This window comes from Artemia sp. Qi Xiang Cuo, chromosome 3, assembly GCF_049724085.1.
Source record: "Artemia sp. Qi Xiang Cuo chromosome 3, ASM4972408v1, whole genome shotgun sequence".
NCBI classification, from domain to species: domain Eukaryota; kingdom Metazoa; phylum Arthropoda; class Branchiopoda; order Anostraca; family Artemiidae; genus Artemia; species Artemia sp. Qi Xiang Cuo.
The window spans coordinates 85,798,167-85,812,435 of record NC_142796.1 but is presented as its reverse complement, the minus strand read 5'-3'; positions in this window follow the sequence as shown (position 1 = coordinate 85,812,435).

The following is a 14,269-nucleotide window of genomic DNA, read 5'->3' as shown; positions in this document are numbered from 1 at the left end:
TAGCTTCGGCTCGGTGGGAAACTACATTGTAGCTATATTTTAATTAAATATTTAGTTGGTATTTGGTTAGGTTGTGTATTTAATATAATGCGGTCTGGACGGCCCCTCTCCAATAATTCTTTGTTGTTTTTTTCATATTTTGTTGATAAAGTATTATATTTTCATCGTATTTGGTTTTATTTCATAGCATTAACCAAACTTCACTTCCCAACAGAACTTGAGTGTGGTGGCTATAAGACACAAGTACCGAATTTTCTTATAAAATTTGGAAGCTCCTAGATTAGCGAAACAACAAGTTATTCAGAGCCAGTGTCGGTCCCGGCCTCTCTTGCGCCAGGTGTAAAATCTTGATCAGCGCCGCCCCCTCTGTCTCTCAAAAATTTTCATGCCTTCAAAAATTACCAAAAATTCTTAACAAAAATTTCCATTTATTTAAATATGACTTTTCTTACTTTACTCTTACTTACTATTCTTACTTACTTTTCTTACTGTACAAAATTATTAATTACCTAGTCCAAAATGATTGCTTCTAATTCTTTAATAGGATCTACATACCTTTTGCTTGGAATTTAATTTAAAATTGCTTAAATTCGGTCTGCTTACTTTTATTTTCAGGAATGGTGATAAAAACATGGAAAAAAAATGAAAATTTCGGATTCAATTTGTTTTACTTACTCCCAACTGCGCTCTCTACTTTATTTTAATAAAAATTAAAAATTTCTAAATTTACAAAATAATTATAACCGTTAGATTATTTAAGTGACATTTTGCACCTCATAAGTTCCTACACCCGAGGCAAGTGCCACCTCTCCTCCCACGAAACCGCCTCTATATTGAGCAACATGCTCTCTATTGGCTCCGATAATAAAATCCCTCACTTCGTGTTAGAATTAGGTACTTGTCTATTATATAAAACACTCGAACCAGCGGTGCCCATTGGAGGTAGAGGAAAGGGCATTTGCCCCTTAGATTTTTAGACCCCCCTAGAGTTTTAAAACTTTTTTTTAGGATAATTTCGTTGAAAATGTCTTTTCTGGTATTTCTGTTCAAAAAAATTGAACAACGACAATCCCCCTAGATTAAAAAACATTTTGCCCCCCTTCCCCTCACCCCCGCTATAAATTCTCGTGAATTGACGCCACTGGATATTGTTTAGTGTAATTTCTATTTCAACTCCTAACCTTTTTTACACAATTATTTATTTAATTCTAAATTATGCTTTGCGTCAATTTTGTTATCGGCACATGTATTTTGTGAACATTAAATCGTGTCTTTGTCTAAAAGCTAAATTATTTTTTTCCCTAAGGAAAACTTTTTTGAGACTCTCCCAAATTAAATTCAATTTTGCAAACGAAATTAACAATTTGCAAAGTAAATTTTATACAGTTTTCTTCTCTCAAAATGACAAAACGTAAATTTATTGTTACAAAAAATTCCATAATTTATTGCTGTAATGCGAAAGAACAAATATTGCTTTAAGAATGTGCTTAAGGGCAGATATGGGTGCCCAATATTTGGGAGGGGGCTAAGTGGAAAAATAACTAAAAAAAAGGTGAAGTACATCGGAAATGTAGGGAATTGAAAAAAAAACAACAAACATATGTAACTAGAGATGTTGGCGGGAGAAGCGGATACAAAGCCCCCTAGGGGCCATGCAAAAAAAGAAGTATAAATAGAAGGATTTATACGGCTTATTAGAATCGCTGCCACACAGGTGAGAGAATATAGGCTGCCACACAGGTGAGTAATAAACAATAATATCCATCCACATTCTACAAAGACGAACAATGTGTAAAAAAAACGCATTTGTTTTAATATCAACGAGAAAACAGCAGTTTTCTAGCGAGAAAAAAAAGAAAACATTTTTTTGTTAAGTCTTCCCCATCCCCCTTCGGAAAACTTGTGAGGTTTGCTGTTTTATTCTTACAAACAATTTTGTTTCCCTTTGATGAAGAAAATATTCAAAAGCCGGAAATGCACTCCCCGGAAGGTGCGACAGAACCAAGGCCGTATCCAGGGGAGGGTGGTTAAAGGGATTGAGCATCCCCCCCAAAAAAATGACTCATAAAACGTAACATAGATGTAATAAACAAATTTTGAAGCGTTTTTTGAAGTTGCGTAGCCCATTTTTCACCCCTATTCCGAATAAAAATCCTGGATACGCCCTTGCTCAGAACACATGAGAGTACTTTGATTCTGGCTTTAAAATATGTAGAAGAAAAATATTCTTTTTTTCGGCTGAAGTAAACAGTAATATTTAAACTTAAAACGTGCAAACCGTTTCTAAAGTAAGAATAGGCCTGCCGTGCTTAAAATTTTTCTTCCATGTTGTAATTGATTACAGACTATACTGAAAACATAGGAAACACACGAAATTAACATCCACCCTTCAGGCTTGAATGTCCTATCCTAAGAGAACTCACTTATCAGTGGTGAAGAGGGGGGGGGGGAGGTGCCCCGCTGTACTTTGAAAAAAAATACCGTTTCTTGTGTCTTCAATAAAAAATCCTAAAACATCAGGAAAGCCTCAAAATAAATTTAGTAAAATCACTTTTTGTATTTTCGGAAAAAAACTTAAAAGTCCTTATCCTCTCTCACCACATTTTGTTAATTGGCACCACTGTTACTTGTTTCCCTGGAAGTCACCGGAAGTTTAGCATTTGATTCATTCCACACGGTTCATGTGTGACCCATAATGTCACATAAGGACACATAATAATGCCACATAATGTCATATAAGTTTGCTTCTGAACTATAGTTTTGCTAGAGGGGGCTGGATCCATCCTTTCAAACGCTTCTGAGTCCCCAGATTTATGTCCATGCTTACTTCTGTGAAATTCGAGAAATAACTAACCTTGAACTGGTTTTTTGTTTGCCTTTTAATAAATGCGTCAGTGCCCAGAGCCACCGATAGGGCGGTTTTACCGGAGATCTTTAGTTCAGTCTACCGTAGAAAGGGACCCAGGGCCAGCAAAGACGGCAACCGGCATAGGGTGTCATCTGAGATCTTGGAGCCCATCATTAAAATGGACCCAGGGCCAAAATTTTAGACCCTAAATATGACATAAGGGCTTTGTATCAAAAGGAATACAGATCCTCAATCCGATAATTTTCCAAGCGGTCGTTTGAACACGTAGATTATTTTTGTCTTATTCTCTGAGATTAAATTTACAGAACAAATAGTAAGAATAATGAGGCTTTGAGGGAAGCCCTCCCCCCAATATGATTGTCCAACGGGGGACCCATTTTCTGAAATCACGCACAACGGGTGACGTGTGCCAAGTGTGGTGGAAGTGTGCCAAGTGGGGCAGAATCGCGGCGGAAACTGTGCCAAGTGGGGCAGAATCGCGGCGGAAACTGTGCCAAGCGTGGTGGCACTGTGTAGCACACGGTGTTCCGAGCTTTACACAAGGTAGCGAAAAGTGGGTGCCCCTCACGATTATCTGTGGTAGAGCCATGTAGCATTGACCGAGAAACTCGAAATCATCTAAAATTGTTTAAATTTGAAGTCCAGTCTTGAGCTAGCTAAAAAGATTTGCCATAATCAAGGGGTAACAAAACATCTGTCGGATGAGTGCCTAAATTTTGCTTTTGGCATTCTTTTTTGCCTATAAACCTGCCACCTGTTCGTCATCAGTACCGCTTGTGTTCATAAAGTGACCCAATGCCTGACCCTAGATCCTATTCTTTTGGCATGTCATTAGTACAGTCACGTGGTAAAGGCGTTGGGTTGATATTTAGAGGTGGTTTGTGCTTCGGTATTGCGTTTTTACCGGATATACTGTAGCATGTGCACAGACGGGGGGGGGGGGCTTCAGGACTGTATTTTGTCCAGTATACAATTCCGCTACAATCTTTCCTTCTTTGCTGTTCTCAAGATAAGCTCCTCTCAGAAAAGTTCCTGCAAATGTGCTTAGTATATAGCAGAAATACACAGCTGATTTCAGACCGCGCCCCACCTAGGGATTCCTAAAATCCTGATACCCCTCACAATATCAATTTTTTATTCAAAATTTTACGTCTATTCATATGAAGGAAGCTTAAAAGGCAATTAACTCGGTATCAAACAGTTCGTGGTAACGAACTGTAAGTAAGGAGCAACCCGGCTCAATAGTAACCAAAACTAAAAAAAAGGAATTTTGATATCAGTAGATACATCAAAAGAATCAAATTTTTACTCTGATTTCAAATATTTAAGTTTCATCAAGTTTAGTATTACCCATCAAAAGTTACGTGCCCGGGAAAATTTGCCTTATTTTCGAAAAAAGGCGGAAAAACCCCCTAAAAGTTATGGAACCTTAGTGAAAGTCACTCCATCTGATTCAGCGTATTAGAGAACCATACTGTAGAAGTCTCAAGCTTCTATTTGCAAAAATGTGGAATTTTGCATTTTTTGTATGAAGAAAGATTACGGATGCGTGTTTATTTGTTTTTTGTTTTATATTTTTGTTTTTTTTTCAGGGGTGATCTTATCAACCCAGTGATCCTAGAATATCACGGGAGGGCTCATTCAAACGGAAACTAAAAGTTCTAGTTCCCTTTTTAAGTGACCAAAAAAATGGAGGGAAACAAGCCCCTCTCCCACGCTCATTTATTTCCCAAACTCACCTGATCAAAATTTTGAGATAGCCATTTTCTTCAGAATGGTAAAAAAAAAAAATAAAAACTATGTCTTTGACGATGAATTTAATCCCCCACAGTCCCCGGGGATAGGGCTGAAAGTTGTGAACTTTGCCCAATGTTTACATATAGTATTGGTTCTTGGGAAGTATACAGACGTTTTCAGGAGGATTTTTTATGGTAGTAGGGGGGATCGGGGTTTACGTGTGAGGATCTTTCCATGGGGGAAGGGACATTGCTATGAAGGGGGCGCCGGATGTCCCATCATTATTTTAAAAAAACTATCAGAAATTAAATTAAAAAAAAAAAGCAAGTTTTCAAATGAAAACTTTTCAACACCAAAACTTAAAACGAACAGAAACTACTACGTATATGATTGGGTTTGCCCCCTAGTCAATACATCGCTCTTTACACTAAAGTTTTTTTTAGTAATTTCATAATATCTATTTATATTCATTAACTTCCTTTGTTTTTAAGGGTTCATTCTTAAAGAATTTAAAAAAAAATTCGAACTTTAGTGTAAAGAGCGAGGTATTGACTAGGGGGTGAACCCCCCCCTAATATACGTAATAAAAATTTGCGATTATAAAAGTTCGTTACGTAAGTTAATTCATAAGCTACGTATATTTATTACTAATAAAAACGTTCGTAAATAAAATTAAACAACTTTCGAGAATGTTATTTAGCCAAAAAAAAGTAAAATTAATATGCAAATTTCGTTTTAATTATTCATGTACGTTGAGCCAAAATCAAAACCTGCATTAATTTAAAAACGTTCAGAAACTAAATAAAAAAACAGTTTTTTTTTTAACTTAAAGTAAGGAGCGACATTAAAACTTAAGACAAACAGAAATTATTCCGTATAAAAAAGGGGATATCCCCTCCTCAACGCCTCACTCTTTACGCTAAAGTTTGACTATTTCTCACAACTCTGTTTTTTAAAACAATAAAAAACTTTACCGTAAAGAGCGAGGCGTTAAGGAGAGGACAGCTCATTTCATATACGGAATAATTTCTGTTCGTTTTAAGTTTTAATGTCGCTCTTTACTTTCAGTTAAAAAAGACTCGTTTTTTTATTTAATCTTCTTTCGAGTCGTCCTCTAGGCATATTTATACTAGTGAAAAATAGTGTCTGAATGCAACACTATCCTTGCAATACTATCATCCTTGCAACACTATCCTTGCAATACTATCATCCTTGCAATACTATCCTTGCATACTATCCTTGCAATACTATCATGTACCTTTTTGATTTTTAAATGCATATGAATATAACGTCATTCACATTAATTTTTTTCTTCAAAATTAGAGCTCTGAATTTTTTTCAAAATTAAGGCTCTGTCGGCCGATGGGTGCACGTCTTGCCCATGATCTGCCAAAATATTATCATGTCCCAGTGGTGGGGCCTGCGCCCCACGTTGGAAATAACGGGTATATAGTACAGCTGGTTCGCTAATAGGGGGCTTTTGGGCCGAGTCCCGTCCGTCAAATCCTGATGTAAGATTTACCATTATGTCTGTGATTTCTTATATTTGCAGCATTTTTTTTTAGTTTGCACCGCTTCCCAAAATAGCAACTTTCCCACTGCAGAATTTCAATCCGCACACACATATTGTTTGCAAAATGTATGTTTTTATCCTTTTTTTAGGGATACATTATAAGACTGTAGTCCCTAAATGTTTTTATATTTCTGCAAAGTTTGATTTTGCTCAGCAAAATATACCAGAAAATGTTATAAAAGCTATTGGTAACTAAGATATGATAAGAAAGGCTGTTAATAATTTTGGAGTTCTATAATTCAAAAGGAAATATGTCCAATAAGCTTTCTCCTAATTTATAAGAATCTCAGCGTATTTATATGGTCCTGATTATCAGTAGCATCAATTTCCCGAAATTCACGAATAGAGTTATAATGAAAGAAAGGTTAAGGTTGGTTACGTCAATCCAGGAGGAAGCTAAATTTTTTGACCCTCCTAGGCAGGGCCGTATCCAGGATTTTTGTTCAGGGGGGGTTTTACTAATTGTTTACTTTTTTTTCGGGGGGGGGGGGGTTTACTAATTTTTGACTCAGATTTTGACTAATTTTACTGATTTTTACCTAGGTTTTACTAATTTTCGACTTATTTTCGAGTCGGTCAAAAAATTTCGGGGGGGGGGGGGGTTCAAACCGGGTAACCCTCCCCCCCTGGATACGGCCTTGCTCCTAGGTATTGAAACTACCTTTTTTCGGGAGTATTTTCATTAAGAAATACATTTTTTTTGCGTTTCCATTGTAAAATTGAAAAAAAAAACAATTTCTCGCCCAGCATACTGAAAATAAATTCCCCCTAAATTTTATCGAGGTCACTGGTTGAGATAGCTAGCTCAAGTTTTACAGATGAAGTATGAATGCCAGGTTGCCAAAGATTTTCTAGCTATCCACCTGGGGCAAAACAAAAAGCTGGTCATCCTCGAAAGGGGGGAATAAGGTCAACGGGATGGATTTTTAGAAAATTGGAGAATAGATTGGGGTGGAAAAGGAACGTACAAGACTGTGGTGGTCTCAGGTGGCTTGTGGCTGCAGTAAGTTGTTAGTAATAGTAGTAGTAAATATTTATTTATCACTTAGCAATATAATAATTGCTATACTATTGCTTTTTTATTTGGTACTTTCCCATTATATGAGCCTCTAGGGTTAACCGCTTTAGAGTAGGCAATGATATCGTGGTTATCATTGCGTATACGATATTAAACTGTTGTTTTCTTTTTTTTTGGGGGGGGGGGGAGGGGAAGGAAGGTACCTAGGTTAGGTTATTTTACGTATTTAATATATGCTATGCTGTACCCCCCCCCCTAATGTGCATATATATAGCCCAAATGTTTATAAACTATTATATATTCATCCTATTTTATTTTATTTCATTAGCATTAAGCAAACTTGACTTTTTAGAGAGGCCCATATAATGGGAAAGCACCTTTTATTTCTTATCAATTTATAAATTATCATTTACTTTTTATTAGTTATTTTATTTAGTAATCTATCCCCCAACTATGTCAAATTATCAACTTGAATGAGTCATGTAATTATTTGGTAAGTTACACAAGTATACTTATTTAAATCATTAACAAGACATTGTAAATTGTTACTAGGTCTGTCATATTTTTACAGAATCAACATCAAAAGAATTCTTTCCATCTTATCAGTGACGTAATTTCCTATTTCTTAATCTAGTACTTAATTATTCAACCGTTTAGGGCATACATTGGCTTGTCTTGAAAAGAATTCCTAATTCGGATGTAAGCAATACTCAGTTGAAAACCGGTTTTAAAAACCATACCCGAAAAAGACTGAAATTTTAAACTTCGTGATCTTGATAATTTAATTATGCCCAAATTAAGTAAAACATGCTCCTGTGTAAGCTTTATCTTTGATGTTAAAGAGTTGGGCGAGTCCATCCAATGGTGCTTACAAACTAATATACCATTTTGCAGAGCTAGATATTCAAGTCCATAGATGTTTCAAATAAACAGTCTTTATTTATATCAAAGCCATAGATACTTATCACGTACAATGCATACGTTCGACTGACTCTATCTAAGGTTTAAACACACAAATATATACTTGTCTTTCTACAGGTTTATGAATAATTTCTAGGAATCTAATCACTTTTCACATCATTCTGGTTAAACACATATTCAAGGAAATCCTTTGGGTTCCGTGACAAGCGGAAGTTGTAACAAAAATATTGACAGCTAGGTTAAACTATTAAGAGACTTTACAATCCACCCCCCTCTTAAAGAGAACCAAAGTTCTTATTATTTCCCTTCAGATTTTTGAGTTATTTAAAAAAAATTTCCTAGTATTACAAAGCAGAATATCCATAAAACAAAAATAAAAATTAAACAAAAAAAATAAAAGAACAAACAGCAAATACTAAATTAAAGTGTGCACTTAAAAACATACACTGAAAATAAAAGTGTTCTGTTTTGACGGGGAATCACTTTGGCAGGATAAGTCTTTAAACTGTGCTTCCCTTCTCGGCCACAAAACTGGCAATGTTGACACTGTTTATAAGTGAAAGCCTTTTTGTTCACTAGGTGCGCAGTCGCCTACAATTGTCCCTACACGTAAACATATACACATATACTTATCAATAAATCTTATCGCGTTTTAATGTAGCGAAAGCCTATCTTTGCGAGAAAAAAAAAGAAAAATTAGAAATGAGGATTGGACATAATTCCAATTTTCATTAAAAAAAATCTGCTATAAAATTAAACATAATTTTATTATGATTACTATCCTTATTGATAGAAAAATCTTGGTAACAGCAGCAATTTTATCCATATATATATAATTTCCATTAATTAAATTAATTCACTATTTTTAGGGGATTTTTAAAAAAAAAAAACATTTAATAATTAGTAAAATATTTATACACACGGCTTAAACTTAAAATATTTTAATATATGAATTTTTTTTACTTCATAAGTATGTATTTATATTAGTCATTTTCAATCCCTGCTGAAAGATTCCAAAATGGAGGGATTGATCCTTTTCGGCAAAGCCGAACGAACATCATCCATAGACTTGCATATAGGCCCAGGGTTAGACTCTACGTCTCCGTCGTCCACTAGGCATCTCACCCAGCAGCTGTCGGGTAATGCGGATAAGTCCACGTCCGCTATGATATAATGCAATGTTCCCCACAATGCCCGTTTTTTCGATAACCCCACCCTACGACAATACAACAACCAGTCCAACAGACTAGAAGAGTGAGCATCCAAAGCTCGAGCGGACGCAGTACACGTTTTTTCCATTATCTGGTTAACTATCGACGATGAAGGTTGTTGCAGGAAAAAACCCGATGCAGGTAATAACCCATATGAGTTAGCGGTTTTAGCTAACTTCTCTTTAATCCTGCGTATAGCTGCTTTCCGTTTTGCAACACGCTGCTTCCTCTCCTCTTCAGACATCTGAGGGACTGTCTCTTTAGGTTTCTTTGATGGGGCCTTCCCCTTGGTTGGCGCAAGTCCTGTCGCTCCTATCCGACCCGTCTCAGCCGTTTTACGCCCGCTACTAGGGCGCGTGTTGGTACGAAAGTAATCCTGCAACACAGATATCTCGTGTTCGTCAATCCCCACCAACTCCTCAAACTCGCCTTTGTAAAAAATAGAATATCTATTAAAAACAGGAATGTTGTATTCCAATTTCTCATCATCACACACTTCTTTACGTAATATATATTTACATATACATGCAACTTCCAAGGCCCCGTCTATCGCCCCGTCCCTGTATTCCTTTAACCGTTCCACATAAAACCGAGCTACGTCCCCCGGATTAGCAGATCTCATTGCGCTTCGCGGAACGAACTGCTGGGCACCTCCGTACCTGGCCCACTTACCATCACGAGAGGCTAATTCTGTAGATGCCTCTTCAACACAGGTACACTTTGTGTGGTATCTCATAGAAATATCCAGCACTTTCAAATTTTCACCAGGCATCTCATCCCTGTCTTTTCGTATTAATGATACTCTATCTTCTCCCATGTTGCTGTTAATGCTAATATACTTAGTTTAAGATTGAGGGGTTTCTTTTTCTGTACCAGTCGTAGCCCTCTGTCTAGACTGGCTATTTAGTTTTCCGATACTTGTTCAGAGTCTGGGTCTTTTCTATACCAGCATTCGGAACTATCGTGGTTTCGGTTACCGCAAACGTAGCATGTCTTTCTCTGGGGAGGCGGAACCTATTTTCAATCGACACGGCAGCCGAAAAAAACTCATCCGCCGGTTTTGTCGCAATTTCAATTTTTTCATACTTGGTCGCAATTTTAAAAGCATCTTCTAGGTTAGTTATTTGATCCTCTTGTTCCGTCAGTACCCTTTTAAAAGTTATGCATGCACCTTCCCTAAAAGTGTTTAGTGCCAATGGTTGAACTGCCGGGTTTCTTAGCCCATCCCAATAGCCCATTGAATTCGCGTAAGACTTAGCGGCTCTTTCAACTCGTTTTAAGAACTGATATACTGTTTCATCCGGAAATTGTTTACATCCCACAATATCCTGTAAGATTTTCCCGGGGCTGCGTTGAGGAACAAAAGCCTTCAACAGATTTTTTCGTAATTTATCAAGTGTTAAATTCACCTTATTTAAATAATGAAAAAAAAATTAAAATAACCCTTTCATTAAAATCCCTGATGTGGCAAAAACTTGCTTGTCCGACCAAGATAAGGTACCCTTAATTATTTTTAGTTGGCTAATAAATTAATTTATTTGTGAGACTTCTGTTAATGGTGCTATTAAGGAAGCTAAATCTGTTGTTGCTCTGATTGAAAGGTTATCACTCGACGGTGGATTATTTGTTGGATGCGGTTGCTGTGAATTTTTACTTTTGGGGTTAGATGAAATTTGTAGATAATGGGCCATTGCCGCTGCTTCCCAGAGACTTATATCAGAATAAAACTTAGTGACTATTTCTACGTCATAATCATCGCTACTTGGGTCAAAGGTAGGGGGTATTTCTATGTTTTGTAATTCTTGCTGTGCAAGGAAGGCTTTCGCTTTTACTTCATCAAAATTATCATTTTCAGGATTTAATTCTGGGATATTCATGGTTAAAAAAAAAACTAAAAATTGATACTAGAAAATAGCTAGCCTAAGCACTCCTAACTTTTTCCTATGCGCACAAAACTTTGGGGCTCACACTTACTCTTTATGTTTTTCACTGGATGCCGATCCCTCCAAGGGTTCTTCTTCGATGGCTGGAGATTTCACGACAGGAGATGTGCGTAGATTGGTAAGCTTCGGTCACCTTCGGTTGATAAAAAAAAACTGCGGTGGTTGAGAAACATTTCGAAGTTGAGACGACCCTGTGTAACAATATGACTGGCCAGTATGGCATCGGACTGGCTCTGCTGTGGATGGACTGGGCTCAAAAAATTACAGCACTTCTGACACCATGTTGTAAGCTTTTTCTTTAATGTTAAAGAGTTGGGCGAGTCCATCCAATGGTGCTTACAAACTAATATACCATTTTGCAGAGCTAGATATTCAAGTCCATAGATGTTTCAAATAAACAGTCTTTATTTATATCAAAGCCATAGATACTTATCACGTACAATGCATACGTTCGACTGACTCTATCTAAGGGTTAAACACACAAATATATACTTGTCTTTCTACAGGTTTATGAATAATTTCTAGGAATCTAATCACTTTTCACATCATTCTGGTTAAACACATATTCAAGGAAATCCTTTGGGTTCCGTGACAAGCGGAAGTTGTAACAAAAATATTGACAGCTAGGTTAAACTATTAAGAGACTTTACACCTGTATAGAGGATCTAAATGTAAAAAGATAATTCGCAAACGGAACATGGTACACATCGAGGGGTCATTCTCTCTCAGACATGATATACACCAGATGACGTGTGCCAACTGTGGCAGAACTGTGTCAAGCGTTTTATGGTGCATTTACACATTGCGGAAATCCGTCCGGATTTAGCGATCCGTGCGGATATTCCGTCCGTTTTCGTGCTTGAAAAACTCTAGCTTTCCGCAACGATTTGGTCAAATAAGGACGGATTCTTGGCAAGGTTTTAAAATTTCTTTCTCTTTTGAATTTCTTTCTCTCTTTGTTTTCTGTGCCTCCTTCGTAGCATAAGGACTGAAGTGAGAGTCAAATTAGCCGACATTAATCTTTTAGAACTTGTCCTCATTTTCAAAACTTAGGTCACGCTGATGAATTTATTTTAAAACTTTGGCCTTAGAAAGTAGCGGTTTCTGGGTCATCGTTCGAAAAGATACGGACGGATTTCCGCAATGTATAAATGTACCGTTAGGGACTGTGCCAAGTTTGGTGGAACCGTGTGGCATAGGTGGCGTTCCGTAATGTACACAAGGTGGCGGGAAGTCAGTGCCTCATCGGTGCACGTGATTTAATGACTAGGGTGATTGCACACGCGGCATATATGGGCTCCTATATGCCCGTATATAAAAACGACGGATTTGGTGCATGAAGGACCGGTTTTCTGCAATATGGTACTTTACTCTAGTGCTGTTGATGCAAATTTATAAAAAAGATAATTTTATGTAAGCCTTGGCTATCAAATGAGCCTTCAATCCTCATCCGGCGACAATCCAGTGACTTGATACTGCTGGAGAAAAAAGGGGACTTATTAGTGTTACCTAACTTTAGAATATGACTTTTTCGAGTTTTGCAGGTAGGGTGTAGTTGGAAGTATCCTAGGGGACCTATTTGTTCCCCTCCCCTCTGAAATGTTTGTTCAACTCATAAAAAAGTAACAGAATCCCATTTGTTACATTTTATGAGGTTTTTTGTACCCCCCTCGCCCTATTGAAGACGTTTCCTGGATGCGGCCTTTGAGTGGGGGGTGAAAACTTCCAATGTTATTTTAATTTAGTCTAATTTCTTGGGCTAGTTATCATTTCTGAATCATTTTTGAATGGGTATTCTGTTTCATTAGACAATTTGTTCCGAAACGCGATCTTTATTTTTCAGTTACTACGGGCCATGGTTCAGTCTCTACTACCGATCTAAAGATCCCGCTGCAGCAATGAAAACGCTGGATAATAGCACCAGAGTTAGCAGCACCAATCGGGGGTGTATGTGCCATAGATTTAAGAAAAAAAAAACAATCTCGATTTTGAAAAAAAAATTCTTTACTTAAAAACTAAAAAAATCTTGCCGCCCTACATTTTCGTAATTTCGCGCCTCTGGAAATCAGATGAAGGGGAGGTCTTCCATTCAGATTCTCTAGAAACATAAAGACTTTCACGAAACATTTCATTATTTCAATTTTTTTTTGTAATTCAATATCTGTAAATTCACCTGACCTTAACCGTATTTAGCTCACATTTTTCTAAACATTTCAGCATCTATTGGTTCATATAAGAAGTGTTTTCAAGTACTATGAAACCTTGAGAGGAGTGTTCATGAGGGGTTTTTAAGCACCTGATCAAGGATTTTCAACTATGGAGATTTCAATGGTGCACCACTACGGCACAGAATTTTAACGTTATATGCCACTTCACAATGGCGTTGTCGAAACAAATCTAAACTGAGCCAGTGTTGCCAGTTGCTTGGTCTAAAGTTGCACCGCCTAAAAGTGAAAATGCCCCGAAAGCTCCATTTTTCTAGTGAAAATGCGTCGAATGAACGATTTCACAACCCCCCCTCCCAAAAAAATGCGTCGATTATAAAAATTCAATGCGTAACCACCTCAAAAAAGCTGCAAAATGGCGCAAATGCGCCCCATCTAGCAACTCTGAACTAAGGACGTAAACGTAAGCAGTTGCTTTGAAATGAGCTCTTTAGCTCGTAAACACCACTCGGCGAGATTTCAGTGCCCCGCTAGTTCCGGTGAAATAAAAACAAAAGGAGATATAAAGTCATTTCACACTCTCTGAGAATCCCATAAAATTGTTGTCGAAATTAACTTTTACTGTTAAAATAAAATTAAATAACAGTTATTATTTCTGAATCACATTTAAATATTTTTTTCTTAGCAGTTTTTTTAAACACGTTTTTTAGTTTTCACTCACTGTGGGGGTTGGAAGGGGAGTTTTAATTTTTTTTTTTCACAAAATAAGTTTTTCAAAGAAAAGTGAAGAGCTACATTAAACCAAAAATGAGCAGAGATAAAGTAAATAATT